At 38.1% G+C, this 23,890-nt stretch overlaps 2 protein-coding genes across 12 annotated transcripts in view; one reads left to right on the forward strand and one right to left on the reverse strand.

The window, feature by feature from the left end:
• The window catches only part of LOC136343174 (leucine-rich repeat-containing protein 27-like), a 77,238-nt gene that overhangs the window by 26,001 nt on the left and 27,347 nt on the right, over positions 1 to 23,890 (reverse strand). The window lies entirely within an intron of this gene.
• Positions 19,884 to 23,890, forward strand: part of LOC136343171 (uncharacterized) — an 83,188-nt gene continuing 79,181 nt past the window's right edge. For all 11 annotated transcript variants that reach the window (XM_066289702.1, XM_066289706.1, XM_066289708.1 and 8 more), the window contains exon 1: positions 19,884 to 20,076. The gene's annotated coding sequence lies outside the window, so the exon portion shown is untranslated. The remainder of the gene's footprint in view (positions 20,077 to 23,890) is intronic.

Genomic DNA, 23,890 nt, shown 5'->3' on the forward strand with positions numbered 1-23,890 from the left:
GAGGTTTTTCTTTATCATCATTCTTCCATATTAAGTTACTTTTGTTCAATAAGCTTCTTTGTTCTTTATACGTAAAATAATCGTTATATAATTTAGTTGTATTCGAAGTGAAGCAAATTAGTTTCGCAGCGCCACCTCATGGCATTTATGTAGTTAACCGTATTCGCTCCGAATATTGTGAAATCTGTCAGATATTTTGCATATAAAGAACAAAGAAGCGTGAAGTTAGCTGATGTTCTCATGGAGAAACATTCGACAATATATATCCGATCAATTGTTCCTCGGAAATTAATTTTCCTTAATCATTATTATCTCTTTTGAAAGTTTTTATATTTAACAGCTTTGCCAGATCACTTTTTTTCCGTTGATTTATTCTTAATCGTTCAAATGTTGTTTTCAGAATTTGAACACAACTTTCTTCAGAATCTGATCTAAGCTTCTTTTGTAAGTCTTTGCAGCTCTGCTTTTCCTTGATTTTCTACCGACAATTGAAGTGTCTATGTGTTTGTTCCTCCCCCTCACCCTACCGGGACAATCTTCAATAAAAGTTTTTCCTGTGTATCTTTTTTATCATTTTATTTTTCTTGGTTTTTATATTACTCATTCCTATGAAACGACGAATTCCTTTAAAACCCCAACCATCACCATCTCTCTTTAGAAACTTTTGCAGTTGCTGCTTTACTAGGTATAATTTTCTTCTTTTTTCCTAGTTTCTTATAAACCCCTTCAAAGTCTATTTCCACGTTCTAATAGAATCTTCCTCAGCTCCCTTCTAAAGCAAATTTTCTTTAAAATTTTCATTAGAAAATCCTTTAAAGCGCAAGTATTGATCAAAAATTAATCATTATAGTTTTTTAATATATTCAAAAATGTTAGCTCTACCAAAAATCAATATAAAATATTATCAATTTTTTAAATATACATAGTGACCTTAATACATGTTCTTTTCGCTGTTTAACTGCTGAGGTATTGGCTCTAATTAAATTTTTTTGAATACGACACCGATTATTTATCTTGATTGTGTCTTGGAACTACTTTATCCTCATTTTCGATTATTTATTACAATTTTATGCTTCGACGTTTCAGTTGCAAAGAGGGTCTCATCATACTTTTTTGTACGAAAATTATGGCCAACGCGGAAATAAGTTTTTGAGAATTTGCTGCTTTTATTATCTTTTAAACAATATTATTAAAACAAAGTTTGAGAAAATCTGAAATTCTCTTCAATACTGTATCCTAAAGCCGTTTTGGGCTCGTCAAAAATCCTAACGATTCTCCTCACGAAGGCTGATTTCGGAGCAGGTTTGTCAGTTGAAATTCTATACGAGTTTCATCAACAATACTGAGAATTTAACAGAAAAATGGCATTTTAATTAGGCAAAAATCCGGAAAATAAATTATTGATTCATTCTCAAAATAATAAACAAAATTATCATGTAATTTTCATATGTTTTCTAAATTGTTTTAAACCTGATTTTCGGATTTTTAAATTATTTCTTTAAACAGATTAAATATTTTAATTTTTTAGCATGTTCATAATTATTTTGATGTTTTGAGCTTTAAAATATTTTATTATATTTTTTATTTGTCACTTTTTATTATTTTCATGTAAATGTTATTAATTTTATGTTTAATATTTTTTTAAAGTTTAAATTGGTTTTTAATAAACTATAATTGATTTCATCTTTGTTTAAAAATTTTATATGGATTGTGATTAATTAGAATTTAGAAGGAACCATATTTTACTGAGAATGGGTGTTGAGACATCTTGATGTTCCTTCAAGAATTTCCCCGTATATTTATTAGTGATTGAGCAAAAGAGTTTTAAAAAAATTAGAAGTGTATAGAAATATCCTTTAGTCTGCACACCCACTCGGAGACTCTCAGTACAACCCTTAAAGCATTTTTCGAATTTAAGGAGATCATTGAGCAAGACAGGCCATCGTGAGAGAATAAACAAAAATGAAAGAACTCCTCGTTAACACGGTACAGAAGGAAATTCTTTCGTGCGCTCGTACTTTCACTTAAATTAAAACCCATCAAATCCACCCCTGTCCAACACAATAAAACCCAACCACAATACCATGTCGGCCAACCGAAAATACCCTACGAGATGACACATGGTTGAATCCGGGGCGGAGTGAAGGGTGACCCCGTGTGACTCTCGAGGGGTGCACAATGGGCGTCGAAGGGAGGGAACTTAATTAGGTAAAGGGGGTTGCAAACTATCAGCCCTCTTTTGCATAAACTGCCTTCATGGCAATGGGTTGATGGGTGAGAGAAAGGGGCACTGCATGGGGTGCGCCAAAATGAATCTAACAAGAGCGCCAGATTTATGGGGTTCAAGTGACTTTGCCAGTCATCAAGTTTGTTTTCCAGATATTTTAATTAGGAAGGAGGGGGAAGGAAATCAAATGACCTGCATCGATCATCTCGGTGTGACAAGAACAACAAGGGCTCAACGTTAAAGTCCAAAGTAGCTAAGCGTGGCAAAGGCCTATTTTGTGATTTTTCTATTCTTAAGAATAAGATCCGTCAAGGTGAGTCGAAATACAATCTCGAAGGCAGGATGACCTCAGTTGTCCCATTGTTATTGACGTCGGTTATAGCGATTCTGAAAGGGCGATTATTTCAGTATAAAAATCCTTGTGGAGGACTTAATGCATTTGAAAACATCTGCTTATGGAAGCGTCTTGGCTAATTTTATTTTGGGATGTTTCACAATGTGTTTATTGCCAAAGGAACATTTAAAGTTTACGGAAGAATGCCTGAGAGAGAGAGAGATGAGAACTCATACGAATGTAAATATATTTTTGTTTAGCTACAGATTTTTGCTAGCGAAATTCTATATTAAAAAGAGAAGAGTTGTAGATCATTGTAATTGATATTTTGTAATTTTTATAAAACATTTCTCAAGCTTCTTCATTTCCAAAAAAATCATTTCCTTCGCCATATTGTCGCGATATCATTGATCAATTACAAATATGTCTAAATAAAAAAGGGGAATTTCTTATGTTTTTGTTAATAATATCTCTTACAATTTTCAAATTGCCCTTTCTTCTGGCTTAGCTTGCGTATCGACAAAATCGGTTGCACTTTTTCATATAAAAATGATATAAGGTCTTAATAAACTCACAAGCAGTAGTTTCAGTAATTGATTGGAAATGTGTTTCGAAGAGAAAATCTGCTAGATCATGGGAGAACTGGAAATTAATGGTTATAAAAATTAGCCCCTTTTAGGCTCACGTGTGGGTATGAAGGAAATCTGTGGTTTCTTTAACATAAAAAAAATAACGTGTGGTACTAACACCGTTTCCAGTACTTTAAGATAATGACCAAGTCGTTTATAGTTTTTACTTCGACCATGTAAAACAGACAACTTTCATCATACTTTACCCGAACCGAAACCGTCGCGTTCACCCTAAAGATGGAATATTTCGCTACGTTAACTCTCATTTCTAAACACGAGAGTTTGCTGAAGGTGCGTAAGCATATTTCCAGAAAATGCTATTTTCGGCACTGAGGAAACATCTGTTATAGGACGATTTGACTACACCGAAAGCAACAATTATGGAAATTATTTCCGCAGAATCCATGAATTTTTCGCGTAGAAAAAAGGTGGATCTGCCGCGTGCAGAGTAGCTGAAAATTAATGTTTTTATGGTGAACTACTGAACCGATTGTAACTGCGTTTTTTAAAACAAAACATCCTGTATGTTAGTAAATAGGCTAAAAAAAACAATTAAATTTGCATTCACCATGAGTGGTGTAGCTGACATTTAATGAGCGAAAGCTCCTGTCAGTAAACATTTTTTTGTTTGACAGAAGCATGGCGATTTGACAAGTTGGTACTGATTTGACAGGAAAAAGTCGAGACTACTGATGAAATTGAGTTCGTTTTGTTATTTTCTGCGTGTTTGCCTTCTTTTTTGCTTCCAATGTCGCTAACACGAGTATTCTTTGTTTCCAAAAGGGCATGACAAGTTGCCCGCTCATCTAACGGGTCAATATAGCCGTTATCAAAAAACAGCAATATTGGGGTTTTGTTTTGGAAATTCCACGAGTATCTCCCAAGGAAAAAAAATGAATCTACCTTGTACAGGGGTGTTGAAAGTTAATCCCTTTATGCTAAGATATTAAATCTGCCCAGTGTGCTGTTTTAAAAATAGAACATCCTGTATGTTTGCAAATGTCCCGAAAGGGAATTAAATATCCTTTATGCCGATGTATCACGCTTCCATAAATAAATCATCATATTTCACTAAAAAATGTTGAATTGTGTATCGTTTCTAAACGTTTGAGATTATTTTGGTACATTTATCGCAAATGGCTTTGCAACGTTATGATCGTTGATAAAAACTGAAATTTGCGTTTGCGTGTACGGCTTCAAAGCGATGCAACATACGAAGGTGGTTCCAGAAGTACCCGATCCGACAGGTATATGACGATTTTTGATGAAAATTTGCCCACACAAGGTTTGTCTGGAAAGTTCGTATAAAAGTGATACAAAACATTTATTTAACATTTTACCAAATAATGCAATTTTGCCCCCTTTAAAATAATCTCCATGAGACAAAATACACTTTCGGCATCTCCGTTTCCACTGCTGGAAAGCTCTTTGATAGTCCTCCGTTTTGAGGTTTTTCAATTCCTTTGTCGTATCAGTTTTGATGGCCTCCACATTACCTAAATGCGGCAGCCGAAGCACAATTTTGCATTTGGGAAATAAAAAAAGTCACACGGTGTCAAATCCGGTGAATAAGGAGGGTGTTTTGTCGTGGTAAGCTTATTTCTAAAGTTTGTGAGTTGATTTGTGTTCGTTTTGGAGCGGTTTTTAGTCACCGCTCTTAGAGATTTTGCCAACATGGAAAGTATTGATTATCGGTACGTGCTTCAATACTTTCATTTGACAGTTTTCAGTCCGACCGACACCAAAGCGAAGTTAGATTCTATTTTAGGGGAATGTGGGACTTCTTTAGGAACTGTAAAACGTAGGATGGTAGATTTTAAACGCAGTCGTGCGAGCTGCCAAGACAAACTTCGCAGCGATTGACCCAATGACGCTCCAGATTTGACTACTGTGGATATTGTGATGAAAATCCACAAAAATCTACTGGATGATAGACATCTCGAAAAAGTACCGCACATCGCATTTTTACCGAACAATTTTGGATATGAAAAAGCTGCGTGTAAGATGGGTGCCGCGATTACTCACAATTGAACAAAAACAGCACTGTGAGGATGTTTCGAGGGAGTGTTTGGCACAGTTTCGTAGCAATAAAGCCGAGTTTTTGTGTCGATTCATAACCATGGATGAAACATGAGTCCATCATTTCACACCTGAGACGAAAAAGCAGTCAAAACAATGGACGCAAAGGGGAGAATCGGCTCCAAAGGAGGCAAAAACCATTCTATCTGCACGAAAGGTGATGGTGTCAGTTTCTGTGGATGCACGTGAGATATTTTTTTATTGAATATGCCCCTAAAGGAAAAATAATAAACGAAGAATGTTATACAAATTTATTGCACTGTTCGAGCGAAGAAATTAGGAGAAAGCGACCGCCTTTCCCGAAAAAGAAAGTTTTGTTTCAAGAAAACGCGCCAGTCCGCACTTCCGCCATCGCCATGGTCAAAATCAATCAACTTTGCTTTGAAATTATTTCTCATTCACCTGATTCGCCAGATTTTGCCAGCCCCCGAATTATTTACTACTTCGTAACTTGAAAATTGGCATAGTGGAGATTGCTTCGCCAATAATGAACAAGTTGATGCCTGTTTTGAAACACTCGAGGCTTCTGAGTTTGAACAGAGTATAGATGCCGTAGCACATCGCTGGGACGTGTGTGTCAATCTGAAACGAGGCCATGTTTGGAAATAATGTAAAATTTTCCAGAATTTTTAGATTTCAGGTCCATTACTTCCAGGACTGTCCTCGTATCAAACATTTCTGGGCCAAGCTAAAAATAATGATCGAGATGCGATCTCCAAATTGAATGATTAAAAAACAGTGGCCCGAATCCGTGTCAGTGGCGCAGATAATAAAGTAAATTTTACAGCTCTGTTGCAAAACTCACGTGCAGCCCAACGTTGCTCTGCAGCAATCGAAAGTTAGTTTAGAGCTTTTCATGCGTACATAAAAAACTTTTAAATAATTAAAAAAAAATTGTTATAAGCCACCGGCATCCCACTCGCCATGCTGTAGCGTATCGAAGGATAATGGCATGTCCACTATTGACCACTATCCGCTTATCCCTTGTTAAAATCAAGTCATTACCGTCTCGCTTCTAGCCCGCTCGTTTACCACCGACAAAGATCAAGAGAGCAGCTTAACATTCTCAACTTGTCAGTGACAATGCCCAAATAGTGTCGGAATGAAGAATCAGCCCTTAAAGCATCAAGTCATCGACTATTTAGAGCAGCCCTGGAGCATAGAGAGACCGACACCGACTCTACGCTTTAATCTAGGCAAACACACAAACAAAGGCACAGAAAACGGTGTGAAAGTGATATTGTGTCTTTTTGCACACTGTGAAGCTCTGTTGACAGGGTGACAATACCTAAACCCCGATGCGGTACTTTAGAGCCACCGCACCAAAAGGACCGAACGCCAATTGTCAATTGTCAATGGAGTCAGTGGACTTCGAGTAATTTGCTTTACTTATGAGTGCCGACAAAGGGAGACTCATAGAGAACTACTTGACTTTTATGTCGAGAGTTATGTTGGCAATTTTTTCGTGTAAAAGGTTCATTGAATACGGCCAGATGTTAATAGGACAATATTATTCATATGGGGCGCTCGGAGGGATTAGGAATTTTCTGTGCAATAAATTATGCTTACACAGCATTGCGATAAACATGGTCATTATGATAATTTTATAGGGAATTTTGCCAAACTGGATGATGTTTGCGGTTTGGCTCTCTGGCTAGTCCGAACTAAACTTTTTTTAAATTTTTTATAGAGGTCAAGGGAAAACGCATGTGCGCATCCCAGGTTGTGTGGACGCATTCGGGCGCTGGCTAAACGTTTACAAACCATGATGTTTCATGCTTAAAAGTTGAAAAATACAAATCGTTTACAACAAGGGCAAGCATTTGATGTAAATTACTCAGATAACGAACAAATGGTTACAATACAAGGAGTTAAAAATGTTTGGACGATACAATTTAAGGTTCCTAAGAGCAAGCCATGCGGTTGTTGGGGCCAGCACTTGCGTACCAATTTCATCTGTATATAGAGATGGCGCCTACCACTCTTATTATAAAAAAAAATTATTTAAAGTTGTTGGGATTATCGTAAATCTCCGGAAAATGTTACGTACCACCACAGATGAATACTGCAAAGTTAAAAAGGACACAAAGCCGGTTTTACAACGGAACACTCTGTACAATTTATAAACATTGAAGAGACCTCTATTTTTCATTTTAAATATACAGGGTAGCCGTTTGACAACGAAAGATGCGCAGTTCCGCTAAGGTAAGGAAATTTATGAAAAACCACTCGGATACCTAAAATTTCTTTTTTGAGGAGCAAACATTTTCGGTTAATTCCGACTCCCCTTTTTGCAACCCCTTGAGCGGAAGGGTGTGCATCTCCAAAAACCTTAAAATGGAAGAAGAGGTCAAGTGACACCTCACTTTGAAGGTAATTTAACGTGCCTTGTCACCTCAGAATTTCAAGGCTCTGCTATAAATACAACCAAGATGACGGCTTCCCAACGCTGAGCAAATTCAATTATTTACATTCAGTTATTTTACCTATTTCAATTTACCACGGCAAACTGAACAATATTTTCTTTATCTTGTTTTTATTTTGCTAAGAAAAGGATTTTTTTTAAGTATTAGCAAAACATGGCAAATAATTTCTTTATTATTGACCTGAAAATGTAACTTAGATATGTTTTACTAATAAAAAAAATGGGATCTGCCGCCTGCCCCGCCATACTCTCCAGACCTGGCCCCTACCGATCATCACTTGTTCCGGTCCATGGCATATGGTTTGGCAGGGCTACACTCGGCCAATTTCGAAGAAGTGCAAAATTTGTTAGATGGATGGTTTCAGTCCAAAGACGCGTCGTGTTGTCGTCGCGGCGTTCTTGTATTACCAGAAAGGTGGCAAAAACGTGTGGGTAGCGAGGGACGCCACTTTTAATCAATCATTTTATGCATTTTTCTTGGAATTTCCCATTTTTCATTGATCAAACAAACCCGAAGACTTAGTTGCGCACCAAGACCATCATCGTCACGTCAATTGAAAATACCTTTTAGGGTCAGTGCAAAAATTTTGAGAGATGGTGCCGACAAGGAACAAAAAGCGCGAAGCTGAAAACGCGGTTGCGAATGAGGCAGCTCAGGTGGCGGTTTTGAGACATGTTTTTCCAGAAACTCCATTAAGTGCAGGAAAGTTAGAGGTGCCATCAGATGTAAGGCATACAAACCTTCAAGTGATTAAAAAAAAAGACAAATTGCATCCGTACAAAATACATCTAGTGCAAGAACTTAATGAGGATCATTTTAACAGACGTTTCCAATTTTGCGAAAGCATGTCAGAGCGTATTCTGAATGATTCACAGTTCCTCTTTAATGTATGTTTCTCAGACGAGTTCTTGAACGGTGCTATGCATCGTCCCAATTGCCGTTATTGGTCTGTTGAAAATTCTATAATTAATCACGAGGTCCGTACACGATATCCGCCAAAATTGAATGTTTGCGGGCCGTCTGACAAGCGCATATTTTTTACCTGGGAATTTGACAGGTGCATACCTTGGCAGTGGCCTCCGCGTTCTCCAGACTTAAGTCCATCGGATTCCTTTTCGCGGAGCGATTTAAAAAGTAAAATCTACCTACCGAACCAACATCTTTGGACGACTTACGCCAGCGAATTATTAACGAATGAAATTAAATTACTTCGCAGATGCTTTAAAATGTTTGAAGGCGGTTTGAACGAATCTTTTATATTGTATGGAGGTCGGAGATGGGCATTTATAACATTTACTCAATTGACTTCTGCTAACTGTATTTTCGTTTACAGAGTGTAAAACGTAATCTCGATTTTTGCGGTCAAATTCAATTGAAATTCAGTAAAATTGTAGTAAATTGTTAAGAGTATTTTTATTGCGCATGCGTAAGTAACACTGTTTTCTACAGGATTATTTAACTTTGACCCAAATATCTTTTGTTACCGCAGTAAAGTGAAACAGGTAAAATCACTACGTAAATAATACTCATTTTTGGGAAGTCGCCATCTTGGTTGTGTTGATGCAAAGACCTGAAACTCGCGGGTTTTAAAGTACATTAAGTTACATTCAAAATGAGGTGTCGCTCGACTCCCCGTTTCCTTTCAGTTTTCGGGGATGAACACCCCCCCGCTTAAAGGGTTGCAAATAGGGGAGTTGGAATTAACCTGAGATGTTTACTCCTCAAAAATAACTTTTACATGTGCGAGTGTTTTTTTATAAATTCTCTTCAGAACTGCACGTGTTTTGTGGCCAAACGAGCACCCTGTACAATATGTTGATATTTGGTTTAGTCATTTTCGCGATATTTGCATTTAACAATCGGGATTATATCGTTTTTCCAAATCGTAGTTGTTATGAATAAGCAAATGAGCCCAACATCATTAGTAATTATTATTTATTAGTTTTTCATTTTGGGAATAATAAATAAATTCAGAACTAACATGAACAAATGGCATTTTGATGCGATGGAACCAAGATGAAAAAATTTTTGAATAAATAATTTACGAAAATTCAAAGTTCACAAGTGTCGGATGAGTCCGCCGTTATCTTCAACGCGTCTTCTGTGATCTTCATCCAACTTCAACGAAGCATCGCAAATAAACTCAGGATGTTCGTTCGATGGATCGATACTTGTTTGGATATTTTCCCTTAAATCTTCTAAATTTTGACTTCTTTCCTTATAAACTCCATTTTTTCAAACAACTTTGTTCTCTATAGTCAATTTTGCGGATGGAACGAAGAAAATGAGCCAACCGAGTAAATAATGACTACCAATGACGGTCGGTCCATTTGTTTATTCGTGCCAGCTGCGATTTGGAAAAAACAATATAATCCCGATTTCGAAATGCAAATAGCGTGAAGAGGGCTAAATTAAATGCCAACATGTTATATATTTTTGAACTCAGAAAATAAATGTCAGGGCGTTCCATTATAAATTTACCGGCTTTGTGGTCTTTTTGAACTTTGCAATATCCATCTCTTGCGTTACGTGACATTTTCTGGCGATTTACGATAAACCCTAAAAATTTTGTATTTCAAGTTTTTCTTTTTTTTTATATACGTAATAAAAGTACAGTATAAAAAGTATAAAAAAAGTAAGTATAATAGACGCTAGGCGTTGTCTAAATATGCAGATCAGCTTCGTGCACATTGATTTGCGCTTCTGTGCTTACTACCGGTTAAAATTGTGAAACTGGCTCGTGGTAAACATGCAAGTTGCGATTCAAGAGAATTGGTGGCGATTCATTGCGAAAAAACTTGCTCCCACAGTGAAATTGCCTCCATTTTGAAATTAAGCACTGTTGAAAATATTATTTCGCGGTATTAAAATGAAGACAAATTCGATTTTATGCGACGAACAGACCGTCCAAATCCGTTGAATGTGAGGGGCCCAACGCCTTACAATGAGGAAAGTTAAACAACTTGTAACTAGTGGTCCAAAACTGCAAATGTGCTTAGAACAACACAGCGAGAAAAGGGTGTCTGTTAAAACAACATGACATTGCATTCACTTCCACGTCTACCATAGCGATATATTGAGAAAAAGACCGTCGATATCGTGGAACGACAAGAACAATTTTGGTAAAATTAGCCTTCAGCTAAGCATGGAACAAACATAATTACCGGTTAGATGTAATTTCCTGCGACGAGTACAAATCTAACATCCTTTGCTCATACAGACGCCCAACAGTTTGGAAAAACGCAAAAAAAGCTTTCAAAAGCGAAAAATTACGTCAAGCACGGTAGATGATCTGTTATGGTATGGGGTTGCGTATCAAGTGCTGGAGATGGGTATTTGTCGAAAAAAATATGGATAAAACGTACTATTCAAAATGTTTTCAAACAAACCCTTCCGTGCAAACACGAGAACATGAACATTTTCAACACATTTAAACTTCATCAGGATAACGATCTCGAACATGGCGCAACGACAGGAAGAGAATGGCCACTCTACAATTGCCCAAGAGTGATTAATCAATCATTCAACTGCAGCACAATTCGCAGATCTAACCCTTTTTGAGAACGTGTGGCGTTTTGTGGGAGAGAGCAAAAAGCACGAAATTACTAATAAACCCGCTTTAAAGCTACACTTTACGAGAAGAATGGTCTAAAATTGATAATTGCAGTTAACTGGCCAGCCCGATCGCCAGATTTGACCTCATCAGATTTGTTTTTGTGGGGATATTTGAAACGTGTCTTTTATGGACGAGTGCCAACTACTGTCGAAGACATGAAAATTCTGATCGGAAACGGTTGTCGCAATATCACACTTGAAATGCTAGAAAATACCTCACAATAATTTCAAAAGTGTACTGTTAAGTGCCTTGGGGCGCCATTTAAAACATTTCTTCGACTAATATTTTTTATAATAAAGTACAATTTCCAAATAAAAAATAAAACTGCTCAAATACAGCTCTTCCCGATTTTAAGACATTTGCTCGTCCCATTTATCCAGGATCACCCTACATGTATAAAGGATGGCCCTCCGGCAGAATGAGCGCTTTAAAGTCATCGTAATTATTTCGGCAGATCTTCAATACTACTCAGTTATATGAGCATTAGTTTTATTCAGCTAATCGCATAATTTGGTTGCGTTACCTCCGCATGTGCCACTGCTGTAAAATCGTGATCCCATCAAATCCAGATTATTTTCTGATTTTCCAATTACCCGTCCCGTTGTGATAAATTAATCGCGTTTCATCCGAAACCGAGGATTTGTACCGTTTAGCGGACGTCAGTTCTATCAACTGTGGTCAACATCACCTAAATTTGGGAAATTTACGTTTAAGATCAAAATAAGCCGTTCGTCACAATAGCGAGAAGTGCACATTTCACGTCAGCGCTGCAGCAAGATGCAACGTCCGCAACAGAGCGCTGCGCAGCAAAATTCAACGTTCGCAATATAAGCGCTGCGCAGCAAAATGCAACCGTCCGCAATAAAGCGCTGCAGCGCTACTTTGGCCTGCCCATGCGCCGAATGCGCATTTGCAATTGACGACGTGTGAATCGCGTGCTCGATTACTGCACATGTTCGTTTCAGCGTTTCTTCGTCTTCGTCTTCAAATCTCGAATTTTTAGTAGATTTTATTATCGCCAGTACCGCCAGTCCACGCTTGACAACGTTCCTCATGAAAAGCTCAGATGGCTGCCTCGCTTAGTGGCAATGAATCAAAGTCGAGGCAACTTTATCTATTTTCCAGATAAAGTTGCAAGCACACTGATCTAATGGCCCTTAAAGACAAAGTGGCCGTCTCGATTCCCCCCGACCGCAAGGAACGATAGACAATCGACAAAAAAAATGACAATCGATGGGGACACACGCGATGCGACATTGTCACGCGTTGGATTTTTGACCGAACATCTGCGCTATCTTGATCATAAATAATACAGAAACGGTTGAACGTCGGCTGAAAGATGCCCTTTCATAGGTTGTTTTCGCCTGGATGGTTTTATATTGCGGTTAGATACCTTCTTCATCGTTTTGTGTTTGCCATGGAAATTTATTTACAACAGTGCCCGATGGGTTTCGACTCATTGATCGAGGTAGAATGGAGACCAGAGGATTGCCAACGGGACAATGTAGTTTTTTTGCACGAAATGCCTCCTAAAAATCAAAATCCGTTTAGAGATCTTCAGAGCGAATATGTCGGCGAATCTCATTAAAAATGCGCCTCCGTCGATGGTAAATGCTCTGCTATTGATGACATCTTTAAATGGCAATGCTTGGTATTTGGCCCCCCCCCCCCCCCCCCATTTCTCCACAATCCCGTTAGTTCGGTAAACAAGTTGTTATCAATGTGGGTTAGTATTGATTTCCCCTAAAAGGACCTAGATAGATCAGCAAATATTTATATTTTCTCTAGCAGCGTTCATTGGTCTTTAAATTTCGTCCGAGGAACGCTATATTTACTTTACGAGGGCACCATTTCTCTTTACTTCAAGTGACAATTCTCAAAACGCCTTTCTTTACAAGGGGACAATGTAGTGCAGATTTAATAGCCATAAATCCGTTTACAATAAATTCCACAAAATCTTTTCACGTTTGGAGATAATTGAGTGAAAAGGGAGCATCAGACGTCGGGGTGGTCCCGAATTTGGCAACGCTTCTCACTTCAGTTTTACGAGATCACTTTTATTTGATCTTTATATACCTGAAGCTACTTAAATATTTATTTATTCTTTTACTTTCGATTTTGTACACTTTTAACCGGGCGACTACCTACTCGGATTTTTCACGCTTTTCGATTTAATGAAATCGAATGAATATTTCGATTTTATACGAATCTCGGCATGGGTGAAAATCCACCTGAAGGGAGAGATAGGGAAAACAGGTCAAGGAAAACGTCTGCTTGAACGAATCCATTCAGGAAACGTCTAAGGGACTTTTATCACTTTTGGCACGTCTAGGCCTTTGCAGAACCCCAAAAACTGAAAACAATCCGGAATCGACATAAAGCAAACAACACAAAACATTCCCTAGGATATTTCGTTCTGAATGCTCGGGTAAGTTCTGATAATCGTATCGACTTCTGGCTTTTATTCCTCCTGACATATTTTCTTTTCCTCTGTAATTTGTCAGCGTAACTTGGGAGATGTAAGTTTGTGAAAAAATTTGGAAGGGGTTGCGATGAAGGTTATTCAATAGAAAAGAAGGCAGTTGCAGATCCGGGGTCTGGTTATTTTTCTGCAGACACATCGTCCCCCACAGGGCCTTTCAGTCCGGGCCGTAAGCCTTTCGATTAGCTTACGCATACTCAAAGGAAAAAATAATAAACACGAAAACGGCGAGCTCGCCCATACCAAAACACAAAATTCAAAATTAACAGTAAAAAATCCACAAAGCCACTACGGCCACATACTATATTTCGTCAATGGGACATTTTGTGTATTTTAAACTTTTTTCCAAATTTTACTCAAAACCCGATCTTCTTCAAGTCTCTCTCGACATAAAGAGCGTTAAAAAACCCATGTTTTCAAATGGAATAGCGATATGAACGGCGGTGAACATGTGAAATCACGTCAAAACTGAAATTGAAACCCTGCCCCCCTGCGCCTTTCTTGATGCCAACTTTCAGCATAAAATAATTTAAACAAAAATTGTCTCTCGTGCTACCCCTCATGCGCCCAATTACGTTCGATCGCATCAGAGTGGCAGTCGCAGATATTAATTTGCGTTCGCCATTTTGCCAAGAAATTCCGTTTATTTTCACTTGAACCGTGCATCTTTTCTGAATTACGCGACAACATGAAATAATAGTAGACGATGCACCAAGGTTTGTAAATTACGCTATTATGACCCGAGCGTCAAGGTTAAATCCTAAAACGTCCAGTGTTCAGGGGTCCGTTACGTGAGGAGCGAAGCAAGAAATTCGCAACTAGATTTAATTAGATTTCATAAAATTGCAAGAAATTTATCTTTTTATCCAAGAAAAAAAGGAGTTTTAAACTAAAAAATGTAAGGTGTCCATGGAGCTGGTAATAAACCGAAGTGAGAACTTATCGTTGAGGGTGTCCACTCTTGCGGAGATTTGTTTTCTTGATGTAGAAGTACTCGCCTGGGTATCTAAATAAACTTAGTTCTATGAGTGACTTGCTGCAACCGCCTATTAACAGCTGCAGAAATTAACTTCGTGTCCGAACCTCAAACGTTTTCTGACAGTAAAAATCGCATACGATTTGCAATGGAAATGGCATTTAAGCTTATTACTAAAAATATAAACAGTTCGAAAACTGAGAAACACTACGTGTTAGATCGAATTGCGACTATCGAAAAAAATTATCGAAAACAAGCAAAATTTTCAATGTGGAGCATGCTATATTAAAAAAGCGTAGAATGTGTCATAGATTTCTCCGACACATTCTACGACAATTTTTCGTGCCGGTCAAGGCCAAATGTATCTGACATGTCGTCCATTTTTGAGCCTCCCTGTATAAAACTTTTTAATTCTGAAATAATCCACACATGATCGGACACTAATCCACACTCCAGATGAACATACGCTTTCTGCTTAAAATACAAGTATTATTCATAGGGGCTTTAAAGATTTTTTAGCCCTAATAAAACCTTCGGAAGCAGAAATAGGAACGAATGCAAAAATTATTCGCAGAATTCCAATGTTTTTGCCTGTCATAAAGATGGATTACATAATTTTATTTGCATAAAGCTCTTCGCTGTCCACAATCCGCGTTCTAAAGGGCAGAGAAACCGAAATGTTTTCCCACTACGTCTTATTCCTCTGTGCAATTTATACTTTAAATATGAAAAATATTCAACATTAAACGCCGCAAAATATGCATTAAGTATTGGGCGAATAAATTGGTATTTTTTAATTCGCGTTTGCGCAGATTCTCGTACTCATCGCTTAACATTTTCTTCAATAAAAAAAAAGCAATCACGCATATTTGCGAAAATTATTGTGGCCTGCCTGAGTGAATATTTTTATGGACGATCAAAGCTCAGATACAGAGTCGTCAGAGTTCATTATCTGCAAGACAACATACAGGGTGACACATAATGGATTTGCGGGCTGAAACGATAATAAACAAATAGCTTTCCCTGCGTGTCTTCAGGCCGAAGTGAAATTTTACAGTGTTAGTATTTCACAGCTTTTTTCTCGATGTACAGGACGTCTTTCGAAAAATCTCCCGTATTATAGAACATAGAGATAGAGTGAAAATGATGATGTTTTGTCGATTTTTGAATTCAAATTACGGTAATAGACTGGAAGTATTTTTTTATTAGTATGGATTTTTCAATTCTGATATAGTGGTTCCTTTTTTTTAATGGAACCCCCCGTATATCAATGGTTCATTCGATAAGTCTCTCTTTAATTTCAATTATATAAAATTTGACGTGCTCTACTATTCTACGAAAGATATATTTTCCTATAAGAAACAATTCATTAGGAAGAACATACTGTCCGTGAGATTCAGGAGGAGTAATCTCGAGAGCAGTTCCTTTCTAAGTATTTTTTTCTTGTTTTAATTATCTCGTTGTTGTATTGTCGTTTCTTCCGAAACTATCGAAAGAAGGAGACTGATTAAATGAATGAATGATGGTCAGGGTGTTCCGGCAACAAACAAAACTTCACATCGCAAATGAGAAAACACTTTCTGTAGGTAAATTGTAACGCGAGCTACTGAATTGTGACCCTGCTAAAATCTCTAAAATTTTCCCCATTTTGCAACAGCCAAGATCCAGCTCCATGGCCAAATGTAAGATTTTTCCAAAACCCTCAGAATACCGAAAACGAATCAATTTTACCGCGCAGGCGCGTTCATACTCAACGTACGACATAAATCTCTAGAAAAGGCGCCACCCTGTACAGGATGGCGCTTTTTCGCCACTTTACCGTTTTTTGTTTTCTCGGAGAAACTAACTTTCTTATGACTTTTAGGGCCCATGTGAGAATCTACCTTCATCCCTGCCGCATTTTGCAATATTGTCTCTTATTCTGTGAACAATTCGTGTCTACGTCTCTGAACGAAACTGATATAGCACAGCAGCTCCAAATAAACAAAAAAAAAAATTGAATTCTAAAATCCCATATATTCCAGCTTTCTCGGAGCAAATACTAAAAAGTTCATGCAAGTTTTGCTATGTGTCTTTAACGAGAGGACTTTGATGAAGTTCCTTAAAGTCTTTCTCTGAAACCCGTCCGCTTCAGTTCCCACTCCTCTTTAGTTCTTTAATTTATTTTACACAATAATGTGGCTTTCCTTCGTCTAGTAAGTGAAAATCTAATGGATGCTCCTTCATAAAAATAATATTCCTCCACAAACAGCTCTATTTAGAGCAATATTAAATGTTGGGAGGGAATGGATGCGAATGAGGACTTAATGACGCTTTAATAAATCTTCCTTGCTAAAAAAATTTATTTCGAGTTCAGCCTCTCAGAAGAAAGTTTTAACAGATTTTTAGCGATAAAATAAAAATTTCAGGATGCTCTTCAATGTCCCGATAATGCTGGGTCCTTTCCAGCTAATATCAGCCCGTTTTTAGGGCAGAAATTTATAAGACGTTGCTAAAAATCCAGAAATGGGCTTCGATCGATTCGATGCAGCATGGAAGTAATAGTTATTTATCTCACAAGTACGGAAAGAGAAATTCCATAGAATGCATCTATCACCCTCTAACAAAGGTTAAATCTCTCTAGTTCATATCAAATGCACTTCTTTATGAGAGAAGCTTCCGAAAAGCGCGTTTGATAATATGATTTGTGGAAGTTGGCAGTTTTTCGGCGATTCAGTACCATTAGAAAATTATGGGAGTTGGGTATAAATAATCGTTTACGAGTTTTTTAGCCAAATTCAGAAGAAGGGCCGCAAAATCACGTGCACTCAGTATGTTTAATACGAAAATAATTAAAAGACAATACAGGTTACGTCACAATAGCAATAATTTTTTGAGGCGCCGATCCGTGAAAGGGTTTAGGTAAAAAAGTTGATATAAATATACAGGATGGTCTTTTAAACAGTATAAATGTCAAAATTTTCAAAATTATAGCGATGGAAAAATTCACCATAACATGAGGGGGGAAGACCATCGAGAGCGTGATTAACTCACCGCCCTCCACCAAACGCACCCCAGCCACCCCGCGTCGTTGTTTTTAAATAACATTTTAAATGGTATTGGGTTGGGACATATAATCTGAAAGCAGTTTCAAGAAGTTTTTCAATGGTATCAAAACTCTTGGAATTCCGCTCTCAAGCGAATCCGATAATACCTATAATGTAAAATCCACGAGTAAGACCCCTAGGGGTAGAATTAAATCGTTTTCAATCAGGAATGCGTAATAAAGCTGATGGTTAATTCGAAGTTTTATTGTAATAAAATCAAAGTGGAAGATTTGCCGGTCTATGTTAATATATATATTTTTTTATATTATTCGCTCGAAATTTCCATTATTTTCCATGCGACCCTGCAGACGATATTCACATCGTTGACGCATATTGACAAAAGCTTGCATAGGAATTGTACAACAGTTAGTAATAACTCCTTAATTGTTGCCAATTGAGCTGTGAATACTACAGATTTCAGGTGCTCCCAGAAAAATAAATCAGCCCACAGACAAGCCCACTAGTCCATGGGTCAATATACGGACTGTTCTACCGGTCCCCGCCATTGGGATCTCTCTTTCCCCAATCAACCCATTTTCATTATTTTAGCAAAGAACGAAGACACACATTTGCAGTTATTTAACGGATATTTAGACAAATATCGGCAACACCGCTGATCTAACAACGTGTTCGTATCAAGTTTTAAATGATGCACAGTTGAAGTTAGTTCAGGTTGGTTGACCAATTCAACCGACCCCTTATGTCTCAATAAAGCTGAGATCCCACTGGTGGGGCCTCTGAAGCGGGCAATACGAATACGGAGTAATTCTGCACATATTTTCAATGTCTTAAACATTATCAATAATTATCTTACTGAAATTATCGTTAAAATTATCATAATTACACGCGATATGACACACACGATGATATAAATATTTTCGTATAACGCTACTTACCTGAGCAGGAAGAAAGATACTAAAAATGTGTAATTTTACTTTAATTTAATCATGAACATGAACGTAAGCTTTCAGTCAATCCGTTATTGAGATACAGGGTGTTGAAGTTTCAGATTCTTTTGTTAATTTTTTTGCACAAAAATGCTGCGATTGTTGTGGTAGGATGATGCTGACATATTGAGAACACGCGATTTTTTAGAATTTTCGTAACTAGAATGTAAAAATTGTTACTAAAATCTGCAAGTAGTTTGTCTGGAGTCGGCCCAGTGACCAGGTGCTACCGCGAAGAATGTTCCTTGATCAAGTTCAGTCGGCCTCACCCTATACCAGACAATTCCAGCAGTAACAAGTACTGCAGCGGACATCTTAGTTGCACACCTTAATCTTGAGAGGTCGGCAGCGAGCTAACACGTCGTCAGGTCCACCTAGGTATGCTTCGCAGTGCTGCGCTGCGGATTTGCGCCAACTGCGAACAGCCTGTTCTAACCGTAACGAAAGACAGGAAAGGATTTTTCCGAGGTTCCAAAACGTGCAAGGAACTGACCGGCCAGTGGGGTACCTCAAAAAAAGCGAGGGTGATGAAATGGGTCTGGTGCTAGGATGCAGTGCCGGAGGGAAAAATCGAAAAAATCTCTAGTCCTGTAGGGTCGGGTTTAGGAGGAGAATTGTCGTCTTTCAACCTTAGGTGTCCAAAATCCTTGCCCGCCACTTGGGGGCAACCTGTCCAGCTCTACGCTTCGGAAGCAGGGGCCATCGTGCCTGGGCTTCACGGTGCAGCTGAAATTTCTTCTGTTTCACGTGGGGAAATGCATTTTTAAAAGGTCTAAATTTCCTCGAGGAATTTTCAACGGAACTGAGGGAGTTCGAGCGAGAAGTACCCAATTTTATTGCCACCCGATGCAATATTTAAATGAATAGACATGTTAGAACAGGACTAACAATTGAAATTTACATTTTTCTTGTTGTGCGCTGCCAACTTGGAAACGAAGCCGGAAATGGCAATTTTTTCGATAAAAACACAAAAGAAATTATGTCTTTATAGATGGGATGGGTCCCATCGATTCGGGCATGGAGAATGCGCAGTTATTTTCGCCTCAGCCGTCGCTGGATCCCGATCTGTATACCGCGGGAAATAAGTTGGGAGCGTGCATGAAATTTCGTGACGCAACATTTCTCGATTTTCGGAAAACTTCCAACCCGAAAAGACTTTTATCGAAATTCGCGCGGTCGAGGGAAATTCGAACTTTTTGCCAGTTTTTTTGTCGGAACGAGCCAAAATTCGTGAGTTACCCACAACTTTGGATATTTTGGAAACTTTTCGAAAGGTAAGGACCATCTTGGGGGAGGGCGCGGGTAAACACAGATATTATGTAACTAAGACGTGTGAAGGCGATTATGTTGTTACCAACGATTTAGCGCACTTCAGCGGCGATGTTGACTCTCGCAATTATCAGGAAGTATTTCGATTGATGATGCACGTTTTTTGAAGCTTCCCGGAAACGGGCGATAGAGAAGCTCTGCCCCTGTGCACGAAAAAAATCTAACAATACGTGAAATGGCGATTACTTCGCCCCTAATCTGCTGCAGGAACAAGACCTTTGTCCCAAACACGTACACACCCCTTTAGGTCCGCAGCACGAGTAAGTAAATAGTGTCCCTAATGGGTGTTTCAGACGCTCCGTTCTTGAGGGTGTTAAGGTATAGACTCTAGGAGAGCCCCCGTTCGATACGTATTGGTTTATTCATGGCAATTGGCAATAAATAATTATCGAACAGGGCCAGACCCGGTCAATGTGCCGGCCGACGTATCTTTGTGGCTGAATATCCGTCTGAGTCTGCCGGGAAATACGTCAGACAAGGGATCAGCCACTCTCCTAGCCTTACGCGGGAGGGGGGGGGGCACCAGCTTGTTAGAACCTGAGGAGAGGAGCTTGGTGAATTTCGAGCAGGATCCCGATTTTCTTCGCTCAAAGAAGGCGTTGTGTCAATGAACGTGTGCCAGTTTTGCAGCGAATTTTAGTGGAACTCTGGAAAATATCACACGAACTGTCAAAAAACAAAAGTACGGACGTTATTTTCGAGATGTCCTTTGCAAAAACAAAACACATTCGCCGAACTGCAAAATCGAAGTGTTGCGCGCGATGCGCCGTCGTAACTAAAAAACGAAGCTAAATTCAAAAATGTGAAAATCCAAGACGGCGCCCGTAAGAAGAAACGAAGCTGATGATGATCGTCGGGGATCGAAACGTCGGATTTCAGATGCGGTATTGCCACGTTGCAAATAACCGGAGAGTAAGTTGAACTGATTAATTGTCGGTCGGTTTAAATTACCTCGCTAAATAAGCAAAAGAAAAAATAAAAACTTTTCGCAAACTTTAAGCTTTCTCCCAATATCTCTGAAACCCGTCGGAATTTTTCCAATCTTAGAGCGACAACCTCCAACTCGCCCAACTTTGCCCCATTTTAACCGACCTTATTTTGCAAGACCCATATAGCTGAGTTCCAGGAAGTGGCCTCCCATGTCAAAATAGAAAAGGAAAAAATCGGGTATTTTCGATTTTTGCGGATCTCGAAAACTAATATTCACTGAATTTATACAGCAATTCCTGATTGGCGTAAATAGAATAAAGTAATTTGAGCCTGGATACGTTCCTCTGTCGTTAAAACATTTTTCTTGCGAACCGAATGTTAGTGCCATCCAGGTATTGGATTGCTTGGTATTTGAGACACTGTTATTTTGGCAAAGCCGTTTACTCTCTGGATTTAGCAATGTAATTGAATTTGAGTTTGTGTGCGATAATTCGAGTTGCAGCCATATTCGAATTTATGTCAGAATTCATTTTCTTCATAACTCGTGATATGAAACGTGTCGTACCGGAGTAATGCAGTTACATAGTGATATGCACCAATGTAAACGAGATTAATATTCAGAGTTCATCTGATGGGTCCAACATGGTTGCTCTAATTAAGAAATCGTCTGGGCAATTCTTTAGAAGGGTTCGGATTTAATACGCCAAGCAGCGTGAACAATGCTCCAAGAGGGAAAAGTTTTTTAATTAGCTTAGATAAATCTCAGGCTTAATTAAATTAATTAAATTCAAGTTGAAATTAATTTAAACAATAATTATTGGAATTTGTTCCGTTAATTCCAAGTGAGGAAGCCCAGCAGTGAAGTGTAATACAGGGTGTTTGGAAAAAAGTTGGTACAAAGCCTGACAAGGTGCGAGCGGAGACAAAATTAATTAAAGAAAATCCTATTAACGGTGATCCGACGGAACGGTTACTGAGATGTGGCCCTCCAAAGGGGCCCCACCGTTCGGATATTTTTGAAAATAACTTTCTTTCTGATTAAGACGGTAGAATGAGGTTCGTAGGTAATAATCACAGCACAAAGGTTCTTAGCCATCATAAGTTTCATCGAGGGCAATTATAAATAAGGGCAGTTTTCTAGTTGTCTTTAACAAAAAAATTTCTTTTTTTTAATTCCTTTGCATTATCAAGTAAATATAATTTTTTTAAATTAATTATATTTTTTTCTAAAAAAAAAAATGATGGACTTTTTGCGAACTCCGCGCATTTCGGGCAGAAATAATTATTTTTTAAATGATGTATGGCTCAGAAGGGCAATTTTTTTAACATTTTCGTATAGTGGACATCCTCCACGGTGACAGTTTCATTCTAGTGATTGTCGCACGTTTTTTTCACACTTTTGTATGATTCAAAGTTACAGCCTAAAATTTAATACACCAACTCCTCCCCGTTACACCCCGCGTAACTGCACAACAATGCTAATAGCGTACGAACGGAACTGAATTTAAACACCAGCTGCAGCTGATTAGGTAACCGATATCCTTTATATTATTTTTATTATAAACAAAAGTAAAATATAATATTATTTGTACGAAAACACGGACCATCGAGTAAAACCCCATAATTAGACACGGAAAATTAATTTACCGAACAAACACGAGTTTATTGTCCCACGAAGGGTCCAACGTAGGGGAAATTATTCCAATTAATTATATTGACGATTCATAACAGAAACATTCAAAATATTTCACATTACGTCGAACTAAATTAAGCCATTAAAGTTTTCCTCGACGTCCTGTTGTGTCCGACTTCTGATCTCTTCAATAACGTAAGCCTTACCGTGAGCAAATTAAACTTGAGACTCCGGAAACCATAAGCCGTAAGTCAACAACTAACCTTAACTAACCCAAAGATGCTCTGAGAGAAAGAACCTTAAGTATCATAATTATTCAACACAAATTTAGCTCGTGCTTCCCAGTCCCCCCTCTCTGTCTACCTAAATGAATTAAATTGGATGTGAACTTAGGAAGAACAAATATCTAAAATTCTACGAATAATTTATGGCCCTAAATGAACCAATTTTGTTAGCAAAATTAATTTATATGTAAAATGCCATATTGATTTTAAGCCGGGTTTCACTCAAAGCACTTAATGTTTGCGAATTGACATCGGTTTTGTCCGAAAATGGAGGAAATTATATTGCCCGTTTTAGTACCACATAGAGCGTGTTTCAGTTATACCCGTAATGGGGTTTCTCACTATGAATTGAAAGATAATACTTTGTGCACTGTTTAAAGTTTACGTATTTCCTTTGATGGCTTTGGTAATATTTAGCAATTTCTTAGTAAATTAAATTTTATCTCTCCCCCTTGCCACCTGCGAATTTGTCCTTGGCATACCATCGAACATTCCTCTCCATTTCTCTCCGATGAACGTTATCACGTCAGTCACATTTCTTCATTGTTATGAGTCACCGCTTTTTTCAACTATTTTTTTCCTCCAGAATACTCCAGATTCTCAATTGCGATATTTTCATTTTCTGAATCTCAGCTATTTCTTCATATCCTCCCCCTGTGACTTTTCTCATTACGTGAGTTTCCCTGCTTTCCTAAAATAATAAATTCTTTTATGTCACCTACCTGGCTAGTGTTTGTAAATTTAGTCTCGTCGTCTTCCTTGAAAGCTGTTTCAACAAGACTTTTATATTTTTTTTCTAAATTACATGTGCTGTTCATTCGTCTCTCTCTCTCTCTCTCTCTTTTAAATCTCATTTTTGCAAAATCGGGATGATTTTTGAAAATTCCCCAGCTTGAACCGGAGCAGAAAGCA

This window comes from Euwallacea fornicatus, chromosome 13 (genome assembly GCF_040115645.1).
Source record: "Euwallacea fornicatus isolate EFF26 chromosome 13, ASM4011564v1, whole genome shotgun sequence".
Taxonomy (NCBI): domain Eukaryota; kingdom Metazoa; phylum Arthropoda; class Insecta; order Coleoptera; family Curculionidae; genus Euwallacea; species Euwallacea fornicatus.